Genomic DNA, 9,822 nt, shown 5'->3' with positions numbered 1-9,822 from the left:
AGTTATATAATAGCAATGAAAATAATTTTATGGCTGGGGTCACTACAGCATGAGGAACTCACTGTATTCAAGGGTCGCAACATTAGGAAGGTTGAGAACCACTGGCCTTGGGTGATGAAGCAAGCACTAAAAAAGGACTTGAGCCTGAGGGGTTAGGGTCATGGTTGTGCTCCTGACCCTGCCATCAGTGCTCACGTGACATCCTTGTCTTGCCACTCCTCCTCAGAACAGTCTGGGAGAGTCGCTTTATTGTGGGACGTCACGGAGATTCCCCCCATATGGAAGACAGAGCCACCCTCAGGAAAAGCCTGGTATTCTATTCTGGGACAAGGACAAGAGGCAGGGCAGGCTGTAGAACTTGGAACAGAGCCAGGGCCAGCGGTTTTCCAGGACGGACCCTAGCCCTGTAATCCCTTCCTCGCAGCCCACCTGTTCCCATCCCCTCTCTGCTCTGCGCCCCAGCTTTCTTCTGTAGATTAGTTAAGCAACCCTTGCATCTTTGACTTGTGGCTCCTCAAGGCCTGGTGGACACAGCTGGAGACCGTGCTTGTCCAGGTCAGGTGTTGGTGATGAATAGCTGTCATCCTGCAGCGCACTAGAGCCAGAAGTCAGGACTCTGGACCCAACTCCACGAAGTTTTGCTCAGTGGCTTCTCTTGCCTTCCTCCTTTAAAGTCTCAGGGAGGCGAGGAAAGGACTGTGCGGGTCCTGCGGCGCCCTGGCCCCACCCACCGCCCCGCAGATGCCCACCTTACCCCGTCTTGCTGGCAGGCAATGGCACGCCCCAGCATCTCAGCGGCGATCGCCAAGCTGCGGCGGTTTCCGGGCACCCTCCCCGAGTGCTTTGGGACTGGCACTTTTAATCCACGTGATTTCTCGGCAGCGGCGGCGGGTTCCATGAACTGGCGAACAGCGCTAAGTGGCCACTTTCAGTTTCGCACCGAGCGAGGTGGAGCAGGAGTCGAGTCGGTGAGTTACCTGCCCAGATGGGGGCGCGGATGGAGATTATGGGTTTGGATTCCGCGCCAAGAGGGAGGAGGGGGTGCCAGAGGCCAGGTGGATGGACACATGGACAGATGCGTAGGTGGGCACTGGTGGCTTAGCAAAATGCAGTCAGTCACTGCAGTTTGGGGGCAATAGAAAGTGGCAAATTGGGGAGTCACTCAGTCTGGGGAATATGCATATGTCCGTACGCCCCTTCTCGGGGGCTACACCCGGCATCCACTGGAACCATCCTTCCTTGTTTTTTTTTTCCTTTTCAATTTCCATTGCTTTATTAATAATCACAGAAGTCCACCTGTTTGTTACGATTCCGAAATTTTAGCCTAAAACAAAACAGAACAAAAAAAAAAAATGAAAATCCTTTCTTAATTCATTTGTAGAAGAAATAGTTTGGCTGAGCCGTAAAAGCTTGCCGTAAAAACCTCCTGCCATTCTCCAACAGTAGCCAACCTCAGGTTTCTCCCATCAGCTATGTTTTCTAGCGAATGCCCGATAGAGAATTTCAACAGAAATAGCTCAGAGTGTGCAAAAAGGCAAGAATCTTTTTTAAAAATAGAATATTTCATTAAAAAAAAACCCTCAACTATTCTTTAAGGTCATCATCTCTTTATCTAATGATCACTGAAACTCACCAGGCATAAGGGTAGGTTTGGGTAGTCTTTTGTTCTTGGTCTGCCACATTGCCATGTGGGTTTTAAACCATTTTCTCACTCAGAAAAGTCGGAGTTGGGAGTTGCGGAAGTAGCCACCTGGGAGGGTCCTGTAGAGCCCCCGATCTTCAGTACTGTTTGCGTGTATTGTTGGGATTCTTCTAAAGAGATGGTGTGGGGGGCTTTGCGTGTAAAAGGTATTTTGAAAATTAACTCCCGTGATTGGGAAAAAGGCCAGGGAATGGCAAAGATGGGTGTGTATAGCCGGGCCATACCCAGAGCTTTCTCTTTCCGAGTTACTTTCTTTCTCTCTAAGGGACGAGGAAACCTGGAAAACCACCAGGTTCTAGCTCAGTGGTAGATCAGACCTTGTGTTGAGTCCTCGGCACCACAAAAATAATGCAGGAGGCCTGATCTCCCACCAGAGAACAGAGCAGGGTGACAGCTGATGATTGGGGTTCATAACCACCCCCCCCCCCCGCTGTGTACTTCCTTCAGCTCAGTCCCCAGAATTTACGCCTGCCTGCTCTGACTCCAGAACCAGCACCCACCTGTCCTGGACTGGGGACTTCCTGGGGGCTCTCAGCATTGTGCCCTTGCTGAGTGATCATGAGCTAACAATTGTATCTCTGGGAAGTTTGATTTCCCATCTATAATACAGGCATAATGGATAGTTCAAAATTTGTCTCATGGATTGACCAAGCAAAGTAGAAATAGTGCTTGGCCCCAAGAACAAGGAGCCTTGGGTCCTGATGGGACAAATGCAGAAGCTTAGGGAATGCCTCAGTCTGCTTAGCCTAAAGTCTTGTCTGCCCTGAATGCAGGGCTGGCCTGCTTTCAGAAGCTAAGTGTGATCAGGCCTAGAACTTGGATGGGACCTTCTGCTTAGGCTTGTCTCCTGACTAGCTGGAGAGCAGCAGGGCCTGACCAGTGTCCTTGCACCCCAGCACACCTCCCTCCCTCCTCTGAAGAGAACCCAACAAAATGTCTTCTCCCATCTGTTATGCTGTGGGTCCCCTAAGGAAGACATGAAGTCCTGACTTCCACTGCCTCTGAATGTGACCTTATTTGGACAGAAGGTGGCTGCAGAGAGTTAAGATGGGGTTGTAGGGTGGGCCCAGTGTGACTTCTGCCTGGTCATAGAAAAGATCAGCGTGTCAAAACAGACACCTTGGGGTGGGCGGTCATGCTGGGGAGGCCAAGACTGCAGCCACAAGCTGAGAGAGAAAAAAAATTCCAGCAACCGCCCCAACTGGAAGAAGGAGGGCTCCTTTTCTAATGCCTGCAGAAGGACCTCGGCCCACTCCTGGGTACAAACTTGCAGTCTACAGCCAGCAGAGAGCAAAGCACTGCTCTTTCCATCAGTGCTTGATGGGACTTGGTTACCACATCATCTCAGCAGCTCACCTGTATCACCAGCAGAGAACTGGGCAAAAAAAGTACAGACGCTTTGCGAAATTATAGGGGAGGGGTGTGGCTCAAGAGTCTGCCTGGCTTGCAGAAGAGTTGGGTTCTCTGCTTACCACAGATGACAAACAAAAACAAGTCTTTGTGGGTGTTCTCAGGATGCAAAGCATGGTCTCTTTTCACCAGATCTGTTTCTGTGAGTGTGGCTGACAGCCTGCACCCTGTTTGGCTGGGACTAATTCTGCAGAAGAAATATAATTTAGAAGCAAAACAAAATAGATCCATCCTCCTGGCTGCTGGAGCAAGGGGCTCAGACAGAAGGAGCAGGATCTCTGGATTTTACAGGCCTCAGAGCACCTGTGTAAAACAGGCAGCAGGGGAGGCAAGTGTCCCTGACTGCTTGTGGGACTTGCCACCCTTAAAAGGATGTGATTGTAAAGCTGGTACGTTAGCTCCAATTTCTAGGTCCCTGGAAGCTGGTAGAGTTGACATGGCCCCCATTCTTCTCTTTACTGGAACCCTGAGTCTTCCATTCTGAGGATCTCAGAAATGGGGGCCGGGGGCTCAGTTTTTCTGGTCACTTCTGACTGCAGATTCTTCCTCCTCTCTGTCATTGTCTCAGACCAAGGCTTGGATAGACTGGGTTCTCTGGGTTGGGAGATCCAGAGGAAACCTGATTTAACTGGTTCTTCCTGTTGGTGCTGCTTCCAATAACTCTTCTGTAACTCCTCCCAGTGGAATCTTCTCCACAGAAGCTTTGGCCACCCTCTGTCTGGCACTGATGATGGGGTGAAAGGGAATTAATTACATGGAGCTGATAGACACAGGCCCTCTAGCACCAGGTTTTTCCATGTGTATATCATATTGTATTTTTTATTTTTAAGACAATCTTATCTCACACACCAATCCCAGTTCCCTCTCCCTCCAGTCCTCCCGCTCCACCCACCTTCTCTCCACCCCACCCCCATCCACTCCTCAGAGAGGGTGAGGCCTCCCATGGGTAGTCAACAAAGTCTGTCTCATCACTTAAGGCAGAACCAAGGCCCTCCCACTATATCTAGGCTGAACAAGGTATCCCTCCTTAGGGAATGGGCTCCAAAGAGTCAGTTTATACACTAGGAATAAATCCTAGGGAAATCCCCAGGAATCCACAAGGATGACCCCAGCTAAGACCCTAAGCAACAGTGCCCTTAACTGCCCTTCCCCTATAATCAGATTGATGACCACCTTAATTGTCATCATAGAACCTTCATCTAGTAGCTGATGGAAGCAGTTGCAGAAAACCACAGCTGAGCACTGGGCCAAACTCCACGAGTCCAGTCATAGAGAGGGAGGAACAATAATATGAGTAAAGGGCCATAATGGGGAAACCCACACTAACAGCTGACCCGAGCAAGTGGGAAATCACGAACTCCTGACTGACAACTGGGGAACCTGCATAAGACCTAACTAGGCCCTCTGAATGTCAGTGACGGTTGTGTGAGATGGGCAGTTTGTGGGGCCGCTAGTGTATCCATAGTTTAATGGACTCCGATTTTTTTTTTAAAAAAAAGTGAGATCTCACTTGTTAAACTAAATAATATGGACACCTTGGTGACACATACCCAGTATTTAGGAGGTTGAGGCAGAAGGTTTAACAGAGGTGAAGCCCAGCCTGTCCTATGCAGTGAGATCCTGTCTCCAACTTTTTTTAAAAAACAAATAATTTAATTTAATTAAGTAACAAATATATTCATAGTGTAAAGAGGTAAAAATCCAGCGACCCAGATGCTTTCTCTGAAGACAACGGGTGGTGTCACTGGGTTTCTATGCCTCCTTCCAGAGTCTAACTGGGCCTTTACAGACAAGTGCATCCAGGGTTTCCCTGCACAGTCAGCTTCATTAAATAGACTTTAGATTATACATGTATATACATATACAAATACACAGACATGTACGTATGTGCTTCCATACCTGTATACACATGTACACACATGGGTTCCCTCTCTCATAATGATAGTGTACTGTATGGAGTATACACGTTTTTTTTAAAATTTAATGTGGTAAGTAATCTTTATTTTCTCTCTATATACTTATTATTTTGGTGCTAGGGACAAACGCAGGGCCTTGGGCATGGCAAGTGAGTGATTTTCACTGAGTCCCGTTTCCAGCCCTCTTTATGGCTGTATACTCTTTGCGAATAGAGAGCCCTGTTTATGCAACCATACCCTGTACTTTGACCATATCTATATAATAAATGCATAAAATCATATGATTATGGTGTATATGTATATTGTTTTATACAGCTATATCAAAATCCAGGGTCCACAAATGAAGAAACACATTCAATGTTTGTCTTTCCGAGTTCATCTTGTGTTCACTTAATCTGGTGCTCTCCGGTTGTGTCTGTTTTCTTGAACACACCATCACTTATTTTCCTTTATTGTGCGTGCCACATTTTCTTTATCCATTCTTTCGTTGACGGAACACCCGGGCTGACTCTACAACTTGACTCTTGTGATGCAGCGCAGTAAACACAGATGTGCAAGCATCTCTGGGCTGTGTGGATCAGGAGTCCTTGAGGTATACAGGAAGTGGTACAGCCGGGTCATACGGTAATTCTATTTTTAGGGTTTTTTTTTTTTTGAAGTGCCTCTGTATTAATCTTTATGCTGGCTAAACTAATTTACACTCCCAGCCACTATATATGTATATATTTATGTATGTATATATTGATATATTCCTTTATTCCTGAATCCTCCACAACACTCGATGCTTTCTGAGTGACAGTCATTCTGTCTGGGGTGAGAGGGGACTCGTTTCAGTTTGAATTCTGACGGCTAAGGAAGTGAACCTTTCTGTGTCCATTTGTCTTTCATCCTTCAGCTTCCGAAACTGTGCTCATTTACTTAGCCTATTTATTGATCGTGTTGTTTTGGTTTTCTATTATTTAGGGTTTTTAGGTTTTTGAGTTCTTTACATGTTCTATTAATCACTTGCCACATGTACAAGTGAGAAAGCTTGATCATCTGTTCTGTTAGTTCTGGTTGGTTTGTTTCTTTGGCTGCATGGAAGCTTTTATTTCATATGGTCCTGTTTCTCAGTTCCTAGTGTTGTTTCCCATGCTTTCGGGATTCCTTTCGGAAAGTCTTTGCTTAAAGCTGTGTCTTGGAGTGTTTGGTTGTGTTTTCTCTAATCATTTCAGAGGGCAGGTCTTACATTAAAGTCTTTGTTCCAATTTTAATTCATTTTTTTTTTGTGTGTGTGTGTGAGAGAAGAGAGAACTATCCAGAGAGCTATCAGGGAACTGTTGTTGTACGGGTTCCTTTCTGTATTCCTTGCCTCATTTCGTTCACTGGTGTGTGTGTGTGTGTGTGTGTGTGTGTGTGTGTGTACCAGTACCATGCTGTTTTTGTTACTATAGCTCTGTAGTATATATTAAAATCAAGTGTATGCTTTTAGCTCATTCTTTTTGCTCAGGATTAGTTTGGCTTTTGTTCTTCCAAAATTATATATATATATATATATGTGTGTGTGTGTGTGTGTGTGTGTGTGTTCTGTGAAGAATGTTAAAAGAATTTTGATGAGTATTGAATTGACTGTATAGATTATTCTCAGTAATATTGCCATTTTCCAGTATTAATTCTACCAATCCATGAGCATAGAGGTCTTTGCTTTCTTTCTTTGGTATTTTAAAATTATCAGTGTAGAAGTCTTCATTCCACTGTCTTGGTTAGATTTATTCTAAAGTTTTATTTCTAAAGCTATTGTGAATAGGACTTTTAAAAATTTCTTTCTCAGTGTGTTCATTATTGAGTATAAAATCGACTGGCTTCTGTGTTGTTTGCATCCTGACACCTTGTCCAGTATCTGTCAGTTCTAAGAGCTTTCTGATGCATTTGGTAGGACTCTTATGCAGGAGATCCTGTCATCTTCAAATTGGATAATTTTACTTCTTCTTTCTCATTTGCATCCTTTTTTTTTCTTTCTCTTCTGCTGTTCCAGCTAAGATTTTCAGTACTATATAAATTAAGAATAGAGAAAGTAGACACCCTATTCTGTTCCTGGTTTTAGCAGAAATAGTTCAGATTTGTCATATAATGTTGGCTATAGGTTTGTCATATCTAGTCTTTATTATGCTGAGATATGTTACTTGTATTCCAATTTCTTCAGTGGTTTTTTTTGTCATGAAGTGATGTTGAATCTGCTAAGAGCTGTTTCTCTATGTATTGATAGAATCCTGCAATTCTGTCCTTGAGACTATGGCTGTATTGAATTTGTTGATTGTCTTCGTTGCGCCGTCATTGCGTACTTGAGTGAAGACAGATTGATCATGGTGAATGTGCTCTTTGATGTGTCGCTAACTGTGGTTTGCTTGTATTTGTTGAGAAATTTTGCACCTATGTTCATTAGAGAGATTAGCCCATAATTTTCTTTTTTGTTCTGTGCAGTAAACATTGCTGGTTTTTAAACAAAATTCTTTTAGCTCTTTTGGGGAGGGGGAGTCCACCACCCAGCTCCCAAATAATCACATGGAGGACACTTATTCTTACTTACGAATGCCCAACCTTAGCTTGGCTAATTTCTAGCCAGCTTTTCTTAACTTAAATTGATCTTTTAAGTTTAATTATCTTTTGCCTCTGAACTTTTATCTTTATCTATTTCTGTATTTCTTTGCTTTTTACTCTGTGGCTTGCTGTATATCTGGGTGGCTTGCCCTTGATGTCCTCCTCTTCTCTTTCTTGCTTCTCGATCTTTTCTTCCCTGATTTCTCCTATTTATCCTCTCTGCCTATCAGCCCCACCTATCCTTTCTCCTGCCTTGATATTGGTCATTCAGCTCTTTATTAGATCAGTCACGTGTTTTAGACAGGCAAAGTAACACAGCTTCACAGAGTTAAAGAAGTGCAACATAAAAGAACGAAATACATCTTTGCATCATTAAATGTTCCACAGCATAAACAAATGTAACATATCTTAAAATAATATTCTACAACAGTTCTGTGTTTATAGAGATTTGGTATTCAAGTACTACTGACTTTTGGTTTTATATTTTGAGACAGGGTCTAAGGTTTCTGTTTGTTTGTTTTGTTTGGGTACTGGGAATTGAATATAGGTCCTCATCTATGCTAGACAGGTTCTCTACTGCTGATCTACAGCCCAACTTCATGCATTATTTTGTTTTGGTGTGTGTGTGTGTGTGTGTGTGTGTGTGTATGTGTGTGTGTTTTGATACTGGCTTTTGAAAATGAGTTGAAAGTGTGCTTCCCTTTGCTGTTTTATGGAGTATTTTGAGGAGTGTTGATGTTTGTCCTTCTTTAAAGGTTTAGTGGACTCCAGCAGTAAATCCCTCTGAGTCTGTGGGGTTTTTTTTTCAGGTGAGCAACTTTAAAAAATATTTTATTCATATTTTCTTTGTGTATTTAATTTTTATGACTCTTTGGTGGACAGAATATTATTATTGTTGTTATAATTTTGTGTGTGCATGCATGTGCAAACACATGCACTCATGTACATACCATGTGAGCACAGGTGCCCTCGGGATCCAGAAGAAGCCATCAGATCTCTTAGAGCTAGGGTTCCAACCAGTTGTGAGACACCCGGTAGGGTGCTGGGAACTGAACTGAATTCCTCAAGTGTCCTCTGTATTGCTTGTATGTGTTTGTAAATTCCTTCAGTGTCTGCTGCACCAAGGTTTTCTTTGTATTTCTCCATCAATTTTGAAGGATAGTTTTGCAGGATATAACAATCTGGGTTGCTAGTAATTGTCTTGCAAAGCTCGAACTACATCTGTCCACATCCTCTTGGCTTTTAGAGTTTCTGTCCAGGAATATGCTGCTGTTCTCTTTGTCTGAATTTTTATATAGCTTGATGATTTTCTCTTTGGCTTTCAATTTTTTGTTGCTGTTGTTGTTTTGTTTTGTTTTGTTTTTGGTCTCTCTGCTCACTGTTTTAATTCTGCTATGTTGTGGGGAGGTTTCTCTACCTGAATGAACATTTAGATTCCTAGATTTTCTGCTTTGGCCTTTTTGCACATATTTTCTTTCTTTTTAAAAAAATCCTTTATTTATTATAATTATGTGTGCATATGATGCATGTGTAGGTGCATGTCATAGCATGTATGTAGAGGTCAGAGGACAGCTTTGTGGAACTGGTTCTTTCCTTCCACGTTAAGTGGATTTTGAAAATCAAACTCTGGTCATCAGAATTGTATAGCAAGGGCCTCTCAGCCATCTTTCTGGCTCTGTTTTCTTTTAAAATATTTTATTAGTCTATAGTAATTATACATACTGATAAGTTTTATTAGGACATATCATACATTTATATAGTGTATTTGGGTCATACACACACACACACACACACACACACACCTTATCTTTTATCTCCCTTCCACCCCTTAATCACTTTCTTCTTCCTTTCTACGTGTGTGTGTGTGTGTGTGTGTGTGTGTCCCGGTGAGTTTCATTAGGGTTGTTTACTGGAGCATTGTGAGGGTTGATATGCAGTACTTATCAGTGCCTATGCCTCTGAAGAAAGTGTCTTCCCCACCCCATCGCCCTCAGTGAGGGAGGGCCGGGGCCACATCAACACCAATCTTCCACCCCCTACTTCCTCTCACCGTTACATTCGCCATCTCTTCTTTCACAACACGCACTAAGCCTTCCAGTGCAAGTATAGATGCCCTATTTATGGTTGGGCACTCAACATCTGCTTATTCTTAGTGCTTTGACAGGTGAATGAGTCTCTGCAGTCACCACTGACCACTGGGGAAAACAAAGCTCCTTT

At 43.5% G+C, this 9,822-nt stretch overlaps 1 protein-coding gene across 1 annotated transcript in view; it reads left to right on the top strand.

Annotated features, from left to right (window-relative positions):
- Window positions 1–82: 82 nt before the first annotated feature.
- The window catches only part of Nlrc5 (NLR family CARD domain containing 5), a 78,068-nt gene continuing 68,328 nt past the window's right edge, over window positions 83–9,822 (top strand). The window contains 1 exon segment of the mRNA XM_038313150.1: window positions 83–968. The gene's annotated coding sequence lies outside the window, so the exon portion shown is untranslated.

This window comes from Arvicola amphibius, chromosome 15 (assembly GCF_903992535.2).
Source record: "Arvicola amphibius chromosome 15, mArvAmp1.2, whole genome shotgun sequence".
In the NCBI taxonomy this organism is placed as follows: Eukaryota; Metazoa; Chordata; class Mammalia; order Rodentia; family Cricetidae; genus Arvicola; species Arvicola amphibius.
This window is presented reverse-complemented; position numbering and strand designations above follow the sequence as displayed.